This window comes from Stegostoma tigrinum, unplaced genomic scaffold (assembly GCF_030684315.1).
Source record: "Stegostoma tigrinum isolate sSteTig4 unplaced genomic scaffold, sSteTig4.hap1 scaffold_123, whole genome shotgun sequence".
Classification (NCBI taxonomy): Eukaryota; Metazoa; Chordata; class Chondrichthyes; order Orectolobiformes; family Stegostomatidae; genus Stegostoma; species Stegostoma tigrinum.
Genome location: NW_026728072.1, coordinates 829963 through 853060, shown reverse-complemented (window position 1 = coordinate 853060; position 23098 = coordinate 829963).

Here is a 23098-nt window from a genome sequence, read left to right as displayed (position 1 = left end):
ATCCTATTTCCTCAGTCAATGCATCTCCTTTCCACAGTCACGGCAATTCCATTTCACTCAGTCACTGCGTCCCATTTCACTCAGCCACTGCGTCCCATTTCACTCAGTCACTGCGTCCCATTTCCATCAGTCACTGCATCCCATTTCCCACTGTCACTGCATCCCATTTCCCAGTCACTGCATCCCATTTCCCTCAGTCACTGCATCCCATTTCACTCAGCCACTGCATCCCAGTTCACATAGTCACCGCATCCCAGTTCACACAGTCACCACATCCCAGTACACAAAGTTACCGCATCCCATTTCCTTGAGTCACTGCATCCCAGTTCCAACAATCACTGTATCCGATTTCTATCAGTCACTGCGCGCATTTCCCTCAGTCACTGCATCTCATTTCACTCATTCACTGCATCCCATTTCACGCAGTCACTGCTTCCCATTCCACTCAGTCACTGCATCCCATTACCCTCAGTCACTGCATCCCATTAACTTCAGTCGCAGGATCCCATTTCAAACAGACACTGCATCCCATCTCAGTCAGTCACTGCATCCCATTTCCCTCAGTCACTGCATACCATTTCCATCAGACACTGCATCTCATTTCACTCAGTCACTGCATCCCATTTCCGTCAGTCACTGCATCCCTATTAACTCAGTCACTCCTTCCCAGTACCTCAGTCACTGCATCGCATTTCACTCAGTCACTGCATCCCATTTCACTCAGTCACTGCATCCATTTCCATCAGTCACTGCATCCCATTACCCTCAGTCGCAGCATCCCATTTCCCACAGACACTGCATTTCCTTTCCCTTCGTCACTGCATCTCATTTCCACCAGTCACTGCATCCCATTTCACTCCGCACTGCATCCCATTTCACTCAGCCACTGCATCCCATTTCACTCAGCCACTGCATCCCAGTTCACATAGTCACCGCATCCCAGTTCACACAGTCACCACATCCCAGTTCACACAGTCACCGCATCCCACTTCCGTCAGTCATTGCATCCCAGTTCCATCAGTCACTGTATCCGATTTCTATCAGGCACTGCGCGCATTTCACTCAATCACTGCATCTCATTTCACTCATTCACTGCATCCCATTTCACGCAGTCACTGCATCCCATTTCACTCAGTCACTGCACCCCAAGCCCACTCGGGCACTGCATCCCTATAAACTCAGTCACTCCTTCCCAGTACCTCAGTCACTGCATCGCATTTCACTCAGTCACTGCATCCCATTTTACTCAGTCACTGCATCCATTTCCATCAGTCAGTACATCCCATTACCCTCAGTCACTGCATCCCATTACCCTCAGTCGCAGTATCCCATTTCCCACAGACACTGCAGTTCTTTTCCCTTAGTCATTGCATCTCATTTCCACCAGTCACTGCATCCCATTTCACGCCCCACTGCATCCCATTTCACTCAGTCACTGCATCTCATTTCACTCATTCACTGCATCCCATTTCACGCAGTCACTGCATCGCATTTCACTCAGTCACTGCATCGCATTTCACTCAGTCACTGCATCCCATTTCATTCAGTCAGTGCGTCACATTTCACTCAGGCACTGTATCCCATTTCCCTAAGTTACTGCACCCCAAGCCCGCTCGGGCACTGCATCCCTATTAACTCAGTCACTCCTTCCCAGTACCTCCGTCACTGCATCCCATTTCACTCAGTCACTGCTTCCATTTCCATCAGTCACTGCATCCCATTACCCTCAGTCCCAGCAGCCATTTCCCACAGACACTGCATTTCATTTCCACCAGACACTGCATCTTATTTCCACCAGTCACTGCATCCCATTTCATTCCCCACTGCATCTCATTTCACGCAGTCACTGCATCACATTTCACTCAGTCACTGCATCCCATTTCACGCAGTCACTGCATCCCATTCCACTCAGTCACTGCATCCCATTCCACTCAGTCACTGCATCCCATTCCACTCAGTCACTGCATCCCATTTCACTCAGTCAGTGCATCACATTTCCCTCAGTCACTGCATCCTATTTCCTCAGTCAATGCATCTCCTTTCCACAGTCACGGCAATTCCATTTCACTCAGCCACTGCGTCCCATTTCACTCAGCCACTGCGTCCCATTTCACTCAGTCACTGCGTCCCATTTCCATCAGTCACTGCGTCCCATTTCCATCAGTCACTGCGTCCCATTTCCCACTGTCACTGCATCCCATTTCCCAGTCACTGCATCCCATTTCCCTCAGTCACTGCATCCCATTTCCCTCAGTCACTGCATCCCATTGCCCTCAGTCACTGCATCCCATTGTCCTCAGTCACTGCATCCCATTGTCCTCAGTCACTGCATCCCATTACCCTCAGTCACTGCATCCCATTAACTTCAGTCGCAGGATCCCATTTCAAACAGACACTGCATCCCATTTCCGTCAGTCACTGCATCCCATTTCCCACAGTCACTGCATACCATTTCCATCAGTCACTGCATCTCATTTCACTCAGTCACTGCATCCCATTTCGCTCAGTCACTGCATCCCATTTCCCTCAGTCACTGCATCCCATTTCCCTCAGTCACTGCATCCCATTTCCCTCAGTCACTGCATCCCACTTCCCTCAGTCAGTGCATCCCATTTCAATCAGTCACTGCATCCCATTTCAATCAGTCACTGCATCCCATTTCGCTCAGACACTGCATCCCATTTCCGTCAGTCACTCCATCCCATTTCGCTCAGACACTGCATCCCATTTTCGTCAGTCACTCCATCCCATTTCCCTCAGTCGCAGCATCCTATATCCGACAGACACTGCATTTCCATTCCTTAAGTCACTGCATCGCATTTCACTCAGTCACTGCACCCCAAGCCCGCTCGGGCACTGCATCTCTACTAGCTCAGTCACTCCTTCCCAGTACCTCAGTCACTGCATCGCATTTCACTCAGTCACTGCATCCATTTTCACTCAGTCACTGCATCCCATTACCCTCAGTCACTGCATCCCATTACCCTCAGCCACTGCATCCCATTTCCCACAGACACTGCATTTCCTTTCCCTAAGTCACTGCATCTCATTTCCACCAGTCACTGCATCCCATTTCACTCCCCACTGCATCCCATTTCACTCAGCCACTGCATCCCATTTCACTCAGCCACTGCATCCCAGTTCACAAAGTCACCACATCCCAGTTCCGTCAGTCACTGCATCCCAGTTCCATCAGTCACTGTATCCGATTTCTATCAGTCACTGCGCGCATTTCACTCATTCACTGCATCCCATTTCACTCCCCACTGCATCTCATTGCACTCAGTCACTGCATCCCATTCCACTCAGTCACTGCATCCCATTCCACTCAGTCACTGCATCCCATTCCACTCAGGCACTGTATCCCATTTCCCTAAGTCACTGCACGCCAAGCCTGCTCGGGCACTGCATCCCTCTTAATTCAAACACTCCTTCCCAGTACCTGAGTCACTGCATCGCATTTCACTCAGCCACTGCATCCCAGTACACACAGTCACCGTGTCCCAGTTCACACAGCCCCTGCATCCCATTTCAAACAGTCACTGCATCTCATTTCACACATTCAATGCTTCACATTCCACTCAGTCACTGCTTCCCATTTCCCACAATCAGTGCATCTCCTTTCCTCAGTCACTGCATCCCATTTCACTCAGTTACTGCAGGCCATTTCTCTCAGTCACTGCATCCCATGACCATCAGTCACTACATCCCATTACCCTCAGTCACTGCATCACAGTACGCTCAGTAACAGCATCCCATTTCAATCAGTCACTGCATCCCATTACCCTCAGTCACTGCATCCCATTTCACTCAGTCACTGCATCCCATTTCCCGTAGTCACTGCATCTCCTTTCCACAGTCACAGTATCCCATTTCACTCAGTCACTGCATCCCATTCCCCTCAGTCACTACATCCCATTTCACTCAGTCACTGCATCCCATTTCACTCAGTCACCGCATCCCACTTCCGTCAGTCATTGCATCCCAGTTCCATCAGTCACTGTATCCGATTTCTATCAGGCACTGCGCGCATTTCACTCAATCACTGCATCTCATTTCACTCATTCACTGCATCCCATTTCACGCAGTCACTGCATCCCATTTCACTCAGTCACTGCACCCCAAGCCCACTCGGGCACTGCATCCCTATAAACTCAGTCACTCCTTCCCAGTACCTCAGTCACTGCATCGCATTTCACTCAGTCACTGCATCCCATTTTACTCAGTCACTGCATCCATTTCCATCAGTCAGTACATCCCATTACCCTCAGTCACTGCATCCCATTACCCTCAGTCGCAGTATCCCATTTCCCACAGACACTGCAGTTCCTTTCCCTTAGTCATTGCATCTCATTTCCACCAGTCACTGCATCCCATTTCACGCCCCACTGCATCCCATTTCACTCAGTCACTGCATCTCATTTCACTCATTCACTGCATCCCATTTCACGCAGTCACTGCATCGCATTTCACTCAGTCACTGCATCGCATTTCACTCAGTCACTGCATCCCATTTCATTCAGTCAGTGCGTCACATTTCACTCAGGCACTGTATCCCATTTCCCTAAGTTACTGCACCCCAAGCCCGCTCGGGCACTGCATCCCTATTAACTCAGTCACTCCTTCCCAGTACCTCCGTCACTGCATCCCATTTCACTCAGTCACTGCTTCCATTTCCATCAGTCACTGCATCCCATTACCCTCAGTCCCAGCAGCCATTTCCCACAGACACTGCATTTCATTTCCACCAGACACTGCATCTTATTTCCACCAGTCACTGCATCCCATTTCATTCCCCACTGCATCTCATTTCACGCAGTCACTGCATCGCATTTCACTCAGTCACTGCATCCCATTTCACTCAGTCACTGCATCCCATTCCACTCAGTCACTGCATCCCATTCCACTCAGTCACTGCATCCCATTTCACTCAGTCAGTGCATCACATTTCCCTCAGTCACTGCATCCTATTTCCTCAGTCAATGCATCTCCTTTCCACAGTCACGGCAATTCCATTTCACTCAGTCACTGCGTCCCATTTCACTCAGCCACTGCGTCCCATTTCACTCAGTCACTGCGTCCCATTTCCATCAGTCACTGCATCCCATTTCCCACTGTCACTGCATCCCATTTCCCAGTCACTGCATCCCATTTCCCTCAGTCACTGCATCCCATTTCCCTCAGTCACTGCATCCCATTGCCCTCAGTCACTGCATCCCATTGTCCTCAGTCACTGCATCCCATTGTCCTCAGTCACTGCATCCCATTACCCTCAGTCACTGCATCCCATTAACTTCAGTCGCAGGATCCCATTTCAAACAGACACTGCATCCCATTTCCGTCAGTCACTGCATCCCATTTCCCACAGTCACTGCATACCATTTCCATCAGTCACTGCATCTCATTTCACTCAGTCACTGCATCCCATTTCCCTCAGTCACTGCATCCCATTTCCCTCAGTCACTGCATCCCATTTCCCTCAGTCACTGCATCCCATTTCCCTCAGTCACTGCATCCCACTTCCCTCAGTCAGTGCATCCCATTTCAATCAGTCACTGCATCCCATTTCAATCAGTCACTGCATCCCATTTCGCTCAGTCACTGCATCCCATTTCGCTCAGACACTGCATCGCATTTCACTCAGTCACTCCATCCCATTTCCCTCAGTCGCAGCATCCTATATCCGACAGACACTGCATTTCCATTCCTTAAGTCACTGCATCGCATTTCACTCAGTCACTGCACCCCAAGCCCGCTCGGGCACTGCATCTCTACTAGCTCAGTCACTCCTTCCCAGTACCTCAGTCACTGCATCGCATTTCACTCAGTCACTGCATCCATTTTCACTCAGTCACTGCATCCCATTACCCTCAGTCACTGCATCCCATTACCCTCAGCCACTGCATCCCATTTCCCACAGACACTGCATTTCCTTTCCCTAAGTCACTGCATCTCATTTCCACCAGTCACTGCATCCCATTTCACTCCCCACTGCATCCCATTTCACTCAGCCACTGCATCCCATTTCACTCAGCCACTGCATCCCAGTTCACAAAGTCACCACATCCCAGTTCCGTCAGTCACTGCATCCCAGTTCCATCAGTCACTGTATCCGATTTCTATCAGTCACTGCGCGCATTTCACTCATTCACTGCATCCCATTTCACTCCCCACTGCATCTCATTGCACTCAGTCACTGCATCCCATTCCACTCAGTCACTGCATCCCATTCCACTCAGTCACTGCATCCCATTCCACTCAGGCACTGTATCCCATTTCCCTAAGTCACTGCACGCCAAGCCTGCTCGGGCACTGCATCCCTCTTAATTCAAACACTCCTTCCCAGTACCTGAGTCACTGCATCGCATTTCACTCAGCCACTGCATCCCAGTACACACAGTCACCGTGTCCCAGTTCACACAGCCCCTGCATCCCATTTCAAACAGTCACTGCATCTCATTTCACACATTCAATGCTTCACATTCCACTCAGTCACTGCTTCCCATTTCCCACAATCAGTGCATCTCCTTTCCTCAGTCACTGCATCCCATTTCACTCAGTTACTGCAGGCCATTTCTCTCAGTCACTGCATCCCATGACCATCAGTCACTACATCCCATTACCCTCAGTCACTGCATCACAGTACGCTCAGTAACAGCATCCCATTTCAATCAGTCACTGCATCCCATTACCCTCAGTCACTGCATCCCATTTCACTCAGTCACTGCATCCCATTTCCCGTTGTCACTGCATCTCCTTTCCACAGTCACAGTATCCCATTTCACTCAGTCACTGCATCCCATTCCCCTCAGTCACTACATCCCATTACCCTGAGTCACTGCATCCCATTTCCCACACTCACTGCATCCCATTTCCAACAGTGACTGCATCCCATTGCCAACAGTCACTGCAATCCATTTCCAACAGTCACTGCATCCCATTTCCAAGAGTCAGAGCATCCCATTTCACTCAGCCACTGCATCTCATTTCCCTCAGTCACTGCATCCCACATCACTCAATCACTGCCGGCCATTTCACTCATTGACTGCATCCTATTTCACTCTGACACTGCGTCCCATTTCCCTCAGTCACTGCAACCCATTACCATCCGTCACTCCATCCAATTACTGTTAGTCACTGCATCCCATTTCGATCAGTCACAGCATCCCATTTCCACCAGTTACTGCATCCCATTTCACTCAGCCACTGCATCCCATTTCACGAAGACAGTGCATCCCATTTCTCTCAGCCACTGTATCCCATTTCCCTCAGTCACTGTACTCCAAGCCCGCTCGGGCACTGCCTCCCCATTAACTCAGTCACTCCTTCCCAGGACCTCAGTCACTGCATCCCATGTCCCACAAAAACTGCATCCCATTTCCATCAGGCACTGCAGGTCATGTCACTCTGTCACTGCATTCAATTTCCATCAGTCACTGCATCCCATTTCACTCATTAACTGCATCCCATTTCAATCAGACACTGCATCCCATTTCACTCAGTCAGTGCATCCCATTCCACTCAGTCACTGCATCCCATTCCATTCAGTCACTGCATCCCATTTCACTCAGTCAGTGCATCACATTTCACTCAGGCACTGTATCCCATTTCCCTAAGTCACTGCACCGCAAGCCCGCTCGGGCACTTCATCCCTATTAATTCAGTCACTGCTTCCCAGTACCTGAGTCACTGCATCGCATTTCACTCAGCCACTGCATCCCAGTTAACACAGTCACCGCATCCCAGTTCACACAGCCACTGCATCCCATTTCTAACAGTCACTGCATCTCATTTCACTCATTCAATGCTTCACATTCCACTCAGTCACCGCTTCCCATTTCCCACAGTCACTGCATCTCCTTTCCTCAGACACTGCAACCCATTTCACTCAGTCACTGCAGGCTATTTCCCTCAGTCACTGCATCCCATTACCATCAGTCACTACATCCCATTACCCTCAGTCACTGCATCCCAGTACGCTCAGTCACAGCATCCCATTTCCCTCAGACACTGCATCCCATTTCCATCAGTCACTGCATCTCATTTCACTCAGTCACTGCATCCCATTTCCCACATTCACTGCATCCCATTTCCCTCAGTCACTGCATCCCACTTCCCTCAGTCAGTGCATCCCATTTCACTCAGTCACTGCATCCCATTTCACTCAGTCACTGCAACCTATTTCACTCAGTCACTGCATCCCATTTCGTTCAGTCACTGCATCCCATTTCCGTCAGTCACTCCATCCCATTTCCCTCAGTCGCAGCATCCCATTTCCCACAGACACTGCATTTCCATTCCTTAAGTCACTGCATCCCATTTCACTCAGTCACTGCACCCCAAGCCCGCTCGGGCACTGCATCCCGATTAATTCAGTCACTCCTTCCCAGTACCTCAGTCACTGCATCCCTTTTCACTCAGTCACTGCATCCGTTTCCATCAGTCACTGCATCCCATTACTCTCAGTCGCAGCATCCCATTTCCCACAGACACTGCATTTCCTTTCCCTAAGTCACTGCATCTCATTTCCACCAGTCACTGCATCCCATTTCACTCCCCACTGCATCCCATTTCACTCAGCCACTGCATCCCATTTCACTCAGCCACTGCATCCCAGTTCACATAGTCACCGCATCCCAGTTCACATAGTCACCGCATCCCAGTTCACACAGCCACTGCATCCCATTTCACTCAATGCTTCACTTTACACTCAGTCAGGGCATCCCATTTCCATCTGTCACTGCGTCCCATTTCCTCAGTCACTGCATCTCCTTTCCACAGTCACGGCAATCCAATTTCACTCAGTCACTGCATCCCATTGCCCGCCGTCACTGCATCCCATTGTCCTCATTCACTGCATCTGATTCCCCTCAGTCACTGCATCCATTTTCACAAAGTCACTGCATCCCATTCCCCTCAGTCACTGCATCCCATTACCCTCAGTCACTGTATCCCATTACCCTCAGTCACTGCATCCCATTACCCTCAGTCACTGCATCCCATTTCCCTCAGACACTGCATCCCATTTCCCTCAGACACTGCATCTGATTTCCATCAGTCACTGCATCCCATTTCCCTCAGTCATTGCATCCAATTTCCCACATTCACTGCATCTCCTATCCCTCATTCACTGCATCCCATTAACCACAGTCACTGCATCGCGTTGCCCTCAGTCACTGCATCACATTACCCACAGTCAGAGCATCCCATTTCCCACATTCACTGCATCTCCTTTCCCTCAGTCAATGCGTCACATTCCACTGAGTCACTGCATCCCATTACCCTGAGTCACAGTATGCCATTTCCCACAGTCACTGCATCTCCTTTCCCTCATTCACTGCATCCCATTTCCATCAGTCACTGCATCCCATTTATCTCAGTCACTGAATCCCATTTATCTCAGTCACTGAATCCCATTTCCCTCAGTCACTGCATCCCATTCCCCACAATCACTGAATCCCATTTCCCTCATTCACTGCATCCCATTTCACTTAGTCACTGCATGTCATTTCACTCAGTGACTGCATCCCATTTCCCTCAGTCACTGCATCCCATTTCACTCAGAGACTGCATCCCATTTCACTCAGAGACTGCATCCCATTTCACTCAGTCACTGCATCACATTTCACTCAGTCACTGCATCACATTTCACTCAGTCACTGCATTCCATTTCCCTCGGTCACTGTTTCCCGTATCTCACAGGCGCTGCATTCAATTTCCCACACTCACTGCATCCCATTTCCCATAGGCACAGCATCTCCTTTCCCTCAGTCTCTGCATCGCATTTCACTCAGTCAATGCTTCCCATTTCCCTCAGTCACTGCATCTCATTTCACTCAGTCACTGCATCTCATTTCACTCAGTCACTGCATCCCATTTCACTCAGGCACTGCATCCCATTTCACTCAGGCACTGTATCCCATTTCCCTCACGCACTGCACCCCAAGTCCGCTCGGGCACTGCATCCCCATGAACTCAGTCACTCCTTCCCAGGACCTCAGTCACTGCATCCCATTTCCCTCAGTCACTGCATCTCCTTCACCACAGTCACTGCATCCCATTCCCCACAGTCACTGAATCCCATTTCCCTCATTCACTGCATCCCATTTCCATCAGTCACTGCATCCCATTTATCTCAGTCACTGCATCTCATTCCCCACAGTCGCTGCACCCCATTCCCCACAGTCACTGCATCCCTTTCCCCACAGACACGGCATCCCATTCACTTGAGTCGCAGCATCCCATTTCAAACAGACACTGCATCTCCTTTCCCTCAGTCACTGCATCCCTATTCACACAGCCACTGCATCCCAGTTCACACAGCCACTGCATCCCATTTCACACAGCCACTGCATCCCATTTCACACAGCCACTGCATCCCATTTCACACAGCCACTGCATCCCATTTCACTCCATGCTTCACCTTACACTCAGTCAGGGCATCCCATTTCCATCCGTCACGGCAATCCCATTTCACTCAGTCACTGCATCCCATTACCTTCAGTCGCAGGATCCCATTTCCCTCAGTCACTGCATCCCATTTCCCTCAGTCACTGCATCTCCTTTCCACAGTCACGGCAATCCTATTTCACTCAGTCACTGCATCCCATTTCACTCAGTCACTGCATCCCATTTCACAGAGTCACTGCATCTCCTTTCCATCAGTCACTGCGTCCCATTTCACTTCGTCACTGCGTCCCATTTCCATCAATCACTGCATCCCATTTCCCAGTCACTGCATCCCATTACCATCAGTCACTACATCCCATTACCCTCAGTCACTGCATCACAGTACGCTCAGTCACAGCATCCCATTTCCCTCAGACACTGCATCACATTCCCATCAGTCACTGCATCCCATTTCCATCAGTCACTGCATCCCATTTCACTCAGTCACTGCATCCCATTTCACTCAGTCACTGCATCTCCTTTCCTCAGTCACAGTATCCCATTTCACTCAGTCACTGCATCCTATTCCCCTCAGTCACTGCATCCCATTACCCTGAGTCACAGTATGCCATTTCCCACAGTCACTGCATCTCCTTTCCCTCAGTCACTGCATCCCATTTCCCATAGTCACTGCATCCCATTTCCAACAGTCACTGCATCCCATTTCCAAGAGTCAGTGCATCCCATTTCCAAGAGTCAGTGCATCCCATTTCACTCAGCCACTGCATCCCATTTCCCTCAGTCACTGCATCCCACTTCACTCAATCACTGCAGGACATTTCACTCATTGACTGCATCCTATTTCACTCTGACACTGCGTCCCGTTTCCCTCAGTCACTGCATCCCATTACCGTCCGTCAATCCATCCAATTACTGTCAGTCACCGCATCCCATTTCCCACAGTCACTGCATCCCATTTCCACCAATTACTGCATCCCATTTCACTCAGCCACTGCATCCCATTTCACTCAGCCACTGCATCCCATTTCACTCAGCCACTGCACCCCATTTCACTTGGCCACTGCATCCTAGATCACACAGTGACTGCATTACAGTTCGCACAGACACTGCAGCCCATTTCACACAGTCACTGCATCCCGTTTCACACAGTCACTGCATCCCATTACCCTCAGTCAGAGCATCCATTTCCCTCAGTCACTGCAGCCCATTTCACTCAGTCACTGCATCTCCGTTCCCTCAGTCACAGCATCCCATTTCCATGAGTCACTGCATCGCATTCCCCTCAGTCACTACATCGCATTCCCCTCAGTCACTACATCGCATTCCCCTCAGTCACTACATCGCATTTCCATCAGTCATGCATCCCATTTAGCTCAGTCACTGCATCCCATTTCACTCAGTTACTGCATCCCAGGTCACTCAGTCACTGCATCCCAGGTCACTCAGTCACTGCGTCCCATTTCAGACAGTCACTGCATCTCCTTTCCTCAGTCACTGCATCCCATTTCACCAAGTCACTGCTGCCCGTTTCACTCAGTCACTGCGGCCCATTTAACAGTCACTGCATCCCATTTCCACAGTCACTACATCCCATTACCCTCAGTCACTGCATCACAGTACGCTCAGTCACAGCATCCCATTTCCCTCAGACACTGCATCACATTCCCATCAGTCACTGCATCCCATTTCCATCAGTCACTGCATCCCATTTCACTCAGTCACTGCATGCCATTTCCCATAGTCACTGCATCTCCTTTCCTCAGTCACAGTATCCCATTTCACTCAGTCACTGCATCCTATTCCCCTCAGTCACTGCATCCCATTACCCTGAGTCACAGTATGCCATTTCCCACAGGGACTGCATCTCCTTTCCCTCAGTCACTGCATCCCATTTCCCATAGTCACTGCATCCCATTGCCAACAGTCACTGCAATCCATTTCCAACAGTCACTGCATCCCATTTCCAAGAGTCAGTGCATCCCATTTCACTCAGCCACTGCATCCCATTTCCCTCAGTCACTGCATCCCACTTCACTCAATCACTGCAGGACATTTCACTCATTGACTGCATCCTATTTCACTCTGACACTGCGTCCCGTTTCCCTCAGTCACTGCATCCCATTACCGTCCGTCACTCCATCCAATTACTGTCAGTCACCGCATCCCTTTTCCCACAGTCACTGCATCCCATTTCCACCAATTACTGCATCCCATTTCACTCAGCCACTGCATCCCATTTCACTCAGCCACTGCATCCCATTTCACTCAGCCACTGCACCCCATATCACTTGGCCACCGCATCCTAGATCACACAGTGACTGCATTACAGTTCGCACAGACACTGCAGCCCATTTCACACAGTCACTGCATCCCATTTCACACAGTCACTGCAACCATTTCCCTCAGTCACTGCAGCCTATTTCACTCAGTCACTGCATCTCCGTTCCCTCAGTCACAGCATCCCATTTCCATGAGTCACTGCATCGCATTCCCCTCAGTCACTACATCGCATTCCCCTCAGTCACTGCATCCCATTTCCATCAGTCATGCATCCCATTTAGCTCAGTCACTGCATCCCATTTCACTCAGTTACTGCATCCCAGGTCACTCAGTCACTGCGTCCCATTTCAGACAGTCACTGCATCTCCTTTCCTCAGTCACTGCATCCCATTTCACCAAGTCACTGCTGCCCATTTCACTCAGTCACTGCGGCCCATTTAACAGTCACTGCATCCCATTTCCACAGTCACTGCATCCCATTCCCCTCAGACACAGCATGCTATTTCCCACAGTCACCGCATCGCCTTTCCTCCGTTACTGCATCCCATTGCACTCATTCACTGCATCCCATTGCACTCAGTCACTGCAACCCATTTCGCACAGTCACTGCAGCCCACTTCACGCAGTCACTGCATCCCATTTAAGAGTCACTGCATCCCAAAACCGTCAGTCACAGCATGCCATTTCTCTCAGTCACAGCATGCCATTTCCCACAGTCACTGCATCTCCTTTCCCTCAGTCACTGCATCCCATTAACCTCAGTCACTGCATCCCATTAACCTCAGTCACAGCATCCCATTTCACTCAGTCACTGCATTCCATCTCCCACCGTCACTGCATCCCATTCGCCACAGTCACCGCATCCCATTTCCCAAATACACAGAATCACCTTTCCCTCAGTCACTGCCTCCCATTACCCTCAGTCACAGCATCCCATTTCACTCAGTCACAGCATCCCATCTCCATCAGTCACTGCATCCCAGTTCACACATTCACTGCAGCCCATTTCACTCAGTCACTGCATCCCATTTCACTCAGACACTGCAACCCATTTCCCACAGTCACTGGATCCCATTTCCCTCAGTCACTGCATCCCATTAGACATAGTCACAGCATCCCCGTTTACTCAGTCACTGCAACCCAGTTCAATCAGTCTCGGCATCCCATTCCCCTCAGTCACTGCATCCCATTACCCTCAGACACAGCATGCCATTTCCCACAGTCACTGCATCTCCTTTCCATCAGTCAACGCATCCCATTTCCATCAGTCACTGCATCCCATTTCCATCAGTCACTGTATCCCATTTCCCTCAGTGACTACAACCCATTTCCCGCAGTCACTACAACCCATTTCCCGCAGTCACTGTATCCTATTTCACTCAGTCACTGCATCTAATTACCCTCAGTCACTGCATCCCAGTTCACACAGTCACTGCATCCAATTTCACTGAGTCACTGCATCCCGTTTCACTGAGTCACTGAATCGCATTTGTTGTTCTCACTTGAATGCAATGGTCATGAATCTCCTCCAATGGCTGGTCATGTATTTCCAATGTAAAATTTTACCAAGTTTTGATTTTCAATTTTGATTACATGTGTCTCCTCTATTCTATAAGATGCTGCAATAAACTCAAATTTGACGAATCATAATTCAACCACCATTACCGACAGAGTTAATTTCATCAAACAGATCCAATTAGAATTGTCACATTCCCAAATCCTGATTCAAGTTTTTCTAATTATGGGCCACGTGGTTAAGAAAAAAGACACTTAGAATCAGAGAGATGTACAGTCGGGAAACAGATCCTTTGGCCCAATTTGTCTATGTTGATCAGATATCCTAAATTAATTTAGTCCCATTTGCCAGCATTTGGCCCATATTCCTCTCAACCCATCCTATTCATATACCCATCCACATGCCTTTTAAACGTACAAGCCTCCACCACTTCCTCTGGCAGCTCACTCCATACATGCATCACTATGAAAAAAATCCGGTCCATTTTAAATCTTCCCTCTCTCATTTTTAACCTATTCCCTCCAGTTTTGGATTCCAGCAACCCGGGGAAAAGATCTTGGCTGTTCGCTCTATCCACGTCCCTCGTAATTGTATAAACTTCTATATGGTCAGCCCTGAACTCCAAAGTTCCTAGAAATAGCTGCCTGTTCAAGCCCACGCTATACCTTCAACCTCCGATGCTCATAACATCCTTGTAGATCTTCTCTGAACCCTTTCAAGTTTACAACATACAAGAATACAGCGCAGAACAGGCCCTTCGGCCCTCAATGGTGCGCCGACATCCTTCCTCTCGCAAGGAGACCAAAATCGATTGCGGTATTCCAAAAGCAGCCGAACCAACGTCCTATATGGCTGCTAAGTGATCTACCAACTCCTATTCTCAATGCACTGACCGATAAAGGCGAGCACACCAAATGTCTCCTTCATATCCTTTCTACCGGTGGCTGTACTTTGATGGAACTACGAAACTGCACTCCAGTGTCTCTTTATTAAGCAACACTCCCCACAACCTTCAGTGTATACGTGCTGCCCTGATTTGCCTTTCCAAAATGGAGCACCTCACATTTGTCTAACCTCAACACCATCTGCCATTCCTCAGTTTATTGGCCCTTGTCAATGTCCCATTGTATTCTGAGGTGACCTTCTTGGCTGGCTACTACACCTTCAATCATTGGGAAACTTACTAACCACACCTTCTATTTTCATATCCAAATCATTGCATCACTTCAACTCCCCCTCCCACTCCCTGAATGACATGTCCATCCTGGGCCTCTTCCAGTGTCACAACCAGACCACCCAGAAACTGGAGGAGCAGCACCTCACATTCCGCCTCGGGAGCTTCCAACTCAATAGCCTCAATGTGGACTTGGCCACCCTCAAAATCTCCCCACCCGCCAAGCCTCATCCCAAGACTAGTTCCTCCCCTCATCCCCGCCTCCATGACCTGTCTGCCTTCTTTCCCACCTATCCACTCCTCCCACCTCACTGACCTACTCCCACCACTGCTTGGAATTATTCTTCTTTTCACACTTCATCAGCTCGACGTTATTTCTAAAATCTATTTTCCAATTGTTGGAAAAAGTGAGATAAAGAGAAGTAAAAGAAGTTACATTCTTACCACTCGGGAAATCTCTGAATATTCTTCTGTTGAAAGGCCGCCAAGGAACGATGCAATTCTTTTGTCACAAACGCTGTGAGGGAGACATCTTTTTCGGTTCCACTAACTCCACCCTAAGGAAGACAAACCCATGTAACATATCTAGTGACTTAAAGCATACTCTATTGTTGCCCAAGGTGGAGAGCTGGATGAACACAGCAGGCCAAGCAGCATCAGAGAAGCAAGAAAGCTGATGTTTCGGGACGAGACCCGACTTCAGAAAATTGGCGCTGGAGAATCTGAGATAACAAGGTGTAGAAACGGATGATACTGCTTGGCCTGCTGTGTTCATCCAGCTTTACACCTTCTTATCTCAGATTCTCCAGCATCTGCAGTTCCTACTACCTCTATTGTTGCCCTTTCACTTTACTGAACTAATATGAGCCAGTAGTTTTGTTTAGGCTCGTGTAATCTTACGGTTATTGGTCTGTACAAAATCCTGAATTAATTTTGATCGACTGACGGGAGGGGAGATGAATTTTATAGAAATTTTTGTTTTCTACCAATTTGCAGAGGGCATCGTGGGCGATTGAAGGACAGTGTTATTATCCTCCAGGTCTGTGGACTGCATCATTACCAACTTGACCATTTGCATATACATACAGTATTCATTATGTACCAATGAAACATAATAAACCAATACTGTGTACTAAAAACAACCCTCACATATCAATGGAAATTTAAATATTTATCATAGAGTTTGAAGAATTGAATTCAATGATACAAAGCAAAAACCAGTGAAGATGAGTGCAGTTGGTCAGCACTTTTGCCACTAAGTGGAGGTTGGCAATTTGAGGCCACCCAGGAACAAGCAAGCTCTGTCTAACTCCAAGGGCAGCACGGTGGCTCAGTGGTTAGCACTGCTGACTCACAGCGCCAGGGACCCAGGTTCGATCCCACCGTTGGGCGATCTTCTGTGCGGAGTTTGTACATTCTGCCCATGCCTGCATGGGTTCCTGCTGGGTGCTCTGGTTTCCTCCCACAGTCCAAAGATGCGCAGGCTCAATGTATGGGCCATGCCAAACTTGCCCATTGTGTTTAGGGATGTGTAGATTAGGTGTGTTAGTCATGGGAAATGTAGGGTTACTGAGGAAAGGGTCGGGGGATGAGTCAGGGTGAGACGCTCTTTGGAGGGTGACCGTGGACTTCTTGGGTCAAAAGGGGCTTGTTTCCACACCGTAGGGATTCTATGATATGGAAGTATCTTTTGAAGTGGACATTCATGGGTATGCTACAACAGAGACCTTGAAATACTGCACAACAAATATTTGGAACTAGACTGTCAATTCAGACAGAGCATCAAAAAAGGTCATGGAAGTTGTCACTGATATAAAGCAGGATTGATGAAAATCCAGCAGGAAATGGTGTCAAAAGGCACAGTATCTTTTATTCATCTCCAGTTATTTTGTCCAAGGCACTGGATGCTGGCAGGATTGAAACATTTAAGAAATGCTTCACAAATCACATATAAGGACCTGCACATCTTTGAACAATGGGAGGAAACTGCAGCACCATGCAGAAGCCCCTCGCAGACGCGGGGAGGACATGTCAATTCCACACAGATAGTTACCCAAGACTGGAATCTCAATTGGCTCCCCAGTGCATGAGCAGCTCTGACCACTGAGCAACTACCTTGCCCAGAAGGGGTTTTATAAGCGCATACATTATTTCCATTCAGAGTTGGGGTAAGACAGATCCAATCCTCTATGTCCAATCAAAATAACATATTGTAGATATCATGACAACAATCACAAATGATTTTGAACAAGTAAATCAAAAAACTTGAAATAGTTTCCAAGCCTAAATACTAGATATGTTGCAGTTAAGATGAATAGCACAACAACAAAAAGGCCATATTTTATGTGACGATCGGTAACACTTGAAAACTTGCAACAATTTGTCTCCAGTAGTGCTCTGAAGTGGCTTGATGGTGCACGCCTTCATTCACTGGAATGAAACTTCAAAGATCACAAATTCTCCTTCAATACCGTGTTTTAACAGTGACTGCATCAACCTGTGTTTATGCGCCTGACTGGAAACCCACACAACATGCATAAGCAAAAAAAAATCTAAGGTGATAGGAGAAAAAAATGTATGTATGCAACGTCTTTGAAAAGCAATTATTTGTAGCAGCTGCAAGCCCATAAGGAATCTCGTTTCGCAGATTATATTCATTTGCACTGCAGGTCATGCCAGTCAGAATCAGTTTTCGTTTCATGACAGATAACTAAAATGTCCATTACAATGAACTTTGGTTGATCAGAAGATTTTAAGTATGGGCTATGTCTTGTGTGAGCTGATGGCATTAGGGGATGGAGAAGGTACATGCACTGCTGGCATCTTGACACCATTGAATGAGCAAGCGTGGACGCAAAGGTTGTAACAGGTAACAATTGGACAGGCAATATCTTTTGAGCTCCTTCCCAGCAGGCCTGTAATACTCTAAAGCTGTGCTAGACCCTCACTTCCTCCACCTTACGTACGCTGCCTTTTCTTTTTGACAAGAAGCACCTCTGTACCCGTCATCCAAGGCTCCTTAATCTTACCCCTTCTACCCTGTCTCAGAGGAACAAATTTATACATCACTCGCAACAACTGCTCCTTGAACAGCCTCCACATGTCTGCTGCGCCCTTTCTGTGGAACAATTGCTCCCAATCTGTACTTCCCAACTCCTGTCTGACAGCATCATAGTTTCCTTGACCCCAGTGAAAGATCTTCCCCTGGTAACTGCTCCTTTCCCTTTCCATGGCGATGGTAAATGGGAGGCTCTTGCGGTCACTGTCGCCAAAGTGTTCTCCCACCACGAGATCTGACACCTGTCCTGGCTCATCCCCAGCACCAAATCCAAAATGGCCTCCCCCCTCGTCGGCCTGTCCACATACTGAGTCAGGAAACCCTCCTGAACACACCTGACAAAAACGGCTCCATCCAAACCATCTGCACTAAGGAGGTTTCGATCTATATTGGGAAAGTTGAAGTCACCCATAACAACAACCCTGATACGTTTGCACTTTTCAACAATCTGCCGGCCAATGAGTTCTTCGATCTCCCAACTGCTATTTGGGGTCTGTAGAAAACCCCCAGTGAAGTGACTGCTGCCTTGCTGTTCCGAACTTCCACCCACACTGACTCAGTCGACAAACCTTCCTTGGCAACCTCAGCCCATACAACCGCAGTAGACGAGTCCTCAAAGGTTCTTTCAGCCGCCGTTATACTGTCCTTGACCAACAAAGCCACACCTCCCCCTCTTTTACCACCTTCCCAGACCTTAATGAAAGATCTAAACCCGAGAACCTGCAACATCCATTCCTGACCCTGCTCTATCCATGCCTCCGAAATGGCCACAACATCGAAGTCCCAGGTACCTATCCAAGCTGCAAGCTCACCTACATTATTCCGGATACTCCCGGCATTAAAGTCGTCACACTTCAATCCAGCTTGCTGTCTGCCAGCACACTTCTGTGACAGTGAGGTCCTGACCATGTCCTCCCTATGCTCATCCTCCTGTGTACTAGGACTACACCTCAGTTTCCCATCCCCCTTCTGAGCTCGTTTAAATCCAACCGAATGACACGAGCCAATTTCCCACCCAGGATATTCGTGACATCACAGACCCTGGCACCTGGTAGGCAACACACCAATCGTGAGTCTCTTTCGTTCCCGGCAAATCTTCTATCAGTGCCTCTAACTATTGAGTCCCCAATGACTATCACTCTCTTCCTATCCCCGCTTCCCTTCTGTGCAAGAGGGACAGACTCTGTGCCAGAGACCTGCACCCTACTGCATACCCCTGCTAAGTCATCCCCCGGAACAGTATCCAAAATGGTATAGTTGTTTTTCAGGGGAGCTACTGCAGGGGATTTCAGGGGAACGACCACAGGGGAAGGTTAGTCAAGCTACACCGAGTAAACGTGCATTTTTGGCTGAAGAAACATGTGTTTCAATGTGAGCTAATGGAAGAAGCCATGGAGTCAATGCTAAACATTTCGACAATAAGACAACCATTCTTGAAAGCAGCATACAGCGTGAAAAAGAAATGAGCTGCTTTAATATCCACTTAAAATTTATGTGGAATATCAGATGGAATTTTCTTATTGACTCCATTGTGCAATCATGTCAATCTAAAAATGTTAACTGCATTAATTAATACTAACCAGAAACGGACTTTGTAGTAAAGGGTTTGACGATTTTCTGTATCTGGAACATCCCTTTTCCTTCTCCAACGAAGATCGTACCAACCTATGGTACCAAACTGTGAGTCAAACGGATGGGACACATAATCTTTAAATTCCTCATCAAAACAGTCTAATCGTATGGTTCTGTGCAATAAAAGAGAAAGAATAAACATGTTTCCCACAATTTTGCTGATGTGTACGAACAGAACGCTCAAATTCAAAAAGTTTGGGCTGGCATGTCTGCTTCCTCCAGCCTGTTTAAACTGTTCCATTCAATGTGAAATTTGTGCTAAGTTTTAGCACACAGGTCTATGTGATCTGCGCCACCACCTTCTATTAGTCATACATGCTTTCCCCCTCTTCCTGTAATACATTCCTTGAAGTGTTCAATGAGATTTTGATTTTAAATCTTATTGTCATATTCTTTTGATTCTCAAGCATCAATGAATCTGATGTTGCCGCCATTCCATGCAGTGCACAGCACGTCAAACAGGAGTCTTACTGTTGCCATGAGCACTGAGGTAGTATGGGGTCACAACTGTCTCATAGTTCGGAATGAAATTCTACATATAGGGCTATGAAGAGTCATGCAGTTAATTTTATTTGACATGCTATTTCTTTTCTTCACAAATATGCTGGATTTAAAGTGATCTTCACACTCATTTAAAATGAATTCAATATCCAACCATCTGTAAAACTAGCATATCCAAATTTTAATTTGAGTTCAGTGTTACACAAATATATGACTTTTTTAAAAATTATGTTCGAGTCAACATTAACATTTCATTCCCTGACAGCGGGTGAACTTACTTTTAAACTCCAATTTTCCTTCGGCATTAATGGAGAGATGAGCCTTTTTGCAAGCACCGAAAGTCTCCACCAGTTTAAGCTAAAACTTGCGAAACTGTAAGTTTCACAAATATGTTCCTATTAAACACTAATTCCTATTGAAGCAGTATGAGCTAAATTCATTCAACTGGACAGCAAAAACGGTCAAGATTTTAAAAGCAAGCAACTATTTTGAAGTCACTCTTCGAACTAAATTCCATCTTGGTGTGTGAGAGTCCATAGGTTCCTCACTCTCAACGAACCATTCAACTGTCATGCAATTACTGAAACACACAGACAAAAAACATCAACGTTAACAGTCACTAAGATTTTGAGAGTGATTTGGAATTCGTATTCAATACCCCCTGGGGAAAATCTGTTCCAATCTGGATAGTACTCACTTATTACCATCCCACCTACCTTCCCCAGCACCTCCTCCCACTCCACGCTATTTGTTTCTGAGCTCCCTTCCACCCTCCATTTCTCAGGAAGGGTCCTGATCCAAAACCTCAACTTTCTTGAGCCTCTGATGCTGCCTGCCCTGCTGTGTTCCTCCAGCTCCACAATGTGTTATCTCAGACACCAACATTGGCAGTTCTTACTATCTGGATAACTCATTCTCACCTTGTCACAAGTGAGTTATACTCATTATCTTTTCAGATTACGCATGTACATGTATATACATAAATATACATATCACACTTTTATGCCTGAACCACTAACCTAGAGGATATTTTAAAAGAGTCTCTTCATATCTGCATGAAAGAGAAATCATCAAGGTCATAACTTTCATTTCAGGAATAACTCGAACATTCAAAGTACTCACAGTCAGTGTCCCATTTCCTTGACCAGTCAATTTGATGTGAATCTTTCTTCCAAGTGGAAACTATAACAGCAATTATATTTGAGAATCAAACTCTTCATTGCATCACCAATATTTCCTTGTCTGTTTGAAACATAAGATAATGAAATAATCATGGACAGATTGGCCAACAGTGTAATTTAATGTGTGTTATGGCAACTCAAAATCACAACCATTGAAGTGATCTTTAAAAAGCTGTTGTTATACAACAGAGCACTTTTTGAGATGCAGTGATGAACATACTTCCTGAGATGCAAATAATATATGCCAAATTAATTCCAAAGAATACCTTTACAATTAAAAAGAAGCTAAAAATCTCTTTACATTGCGAAGCTTGACAGATTGCTATTAGTCAATGGAAATCGTTCAGAACAATTATTTATTCCCAGATGAAAAGGAAGTGTATACATTTCATGACAACAAAATGTGAGGCTGGATGAACACAGCAGGCCAAGCAGCATCTCAGGAGCACTTTTGTCCTCCTGAGATGCTGCTTGGCCTGCTGTGTTCATCCAGCCTCACATTTTGTTGTCTTGGATTCTCCAGCATCTGCAGTTCCCATTATCTCGTATACATTTCATTTTCACATCTTATCCAAGAGAGAAAAAAAAAACACCTTCATGAATGCATTGTCAAACAAGAAGACTCACAAAAAAAGCCATTTGGCCCATTGAATATTCCTCCATCATTCGGTGAGATCATGGTTGATCTCATTACATTTATCATGACACAGCACTTCCACCAAACCCTCCTTATAGCTAATACATTCCGATCCAAGTAACATCCCGGTAAATCTCTGTTTCTGGGCCATGCCTTGTCTTTCTAAATATTTTTTCAGTCATCTGCAAATTTAGCCACAGCACATGCACCTCTTTCCTCCAAGTCATTAATAAACAAGCACAAGAGCTGTGGTTCCTTCAGCGCGACCTCATTTCTTACTGACAAGCCAACCCTGGCATCTCTGTCCATTTGTATCGGAGATAATGGGAACTGCAGATGCTTCAGAATCCAAGATAACAAAGTGTGGATCAGGATGAACACACAGAAGTAGAAGGGTCTCGGCACAAAACGTCAGCTTTTACGCTCCTGAGATGCTGCTTGGCCTGCTGTGCTCATCCAGCTCCACACTTTGTTATCTCTGTTCATTTGCCTGTTCTTTCTATCGGACATGAATCATTGGCTATTTCGTTCCCAACACTTATCCCCTAACAACCACCTCTCTGTGATACCCAGAGTGATGTATCTGTCAATTTCAATCTGCACCACAAACTCATTCACTTTGTTTCATACACTCCCTGCAATTCAATACAAGATCTTCAGTCCGGCATTTACAGCCACCCTTCTTATCTGCTGCAGCTGAAGTGAGACT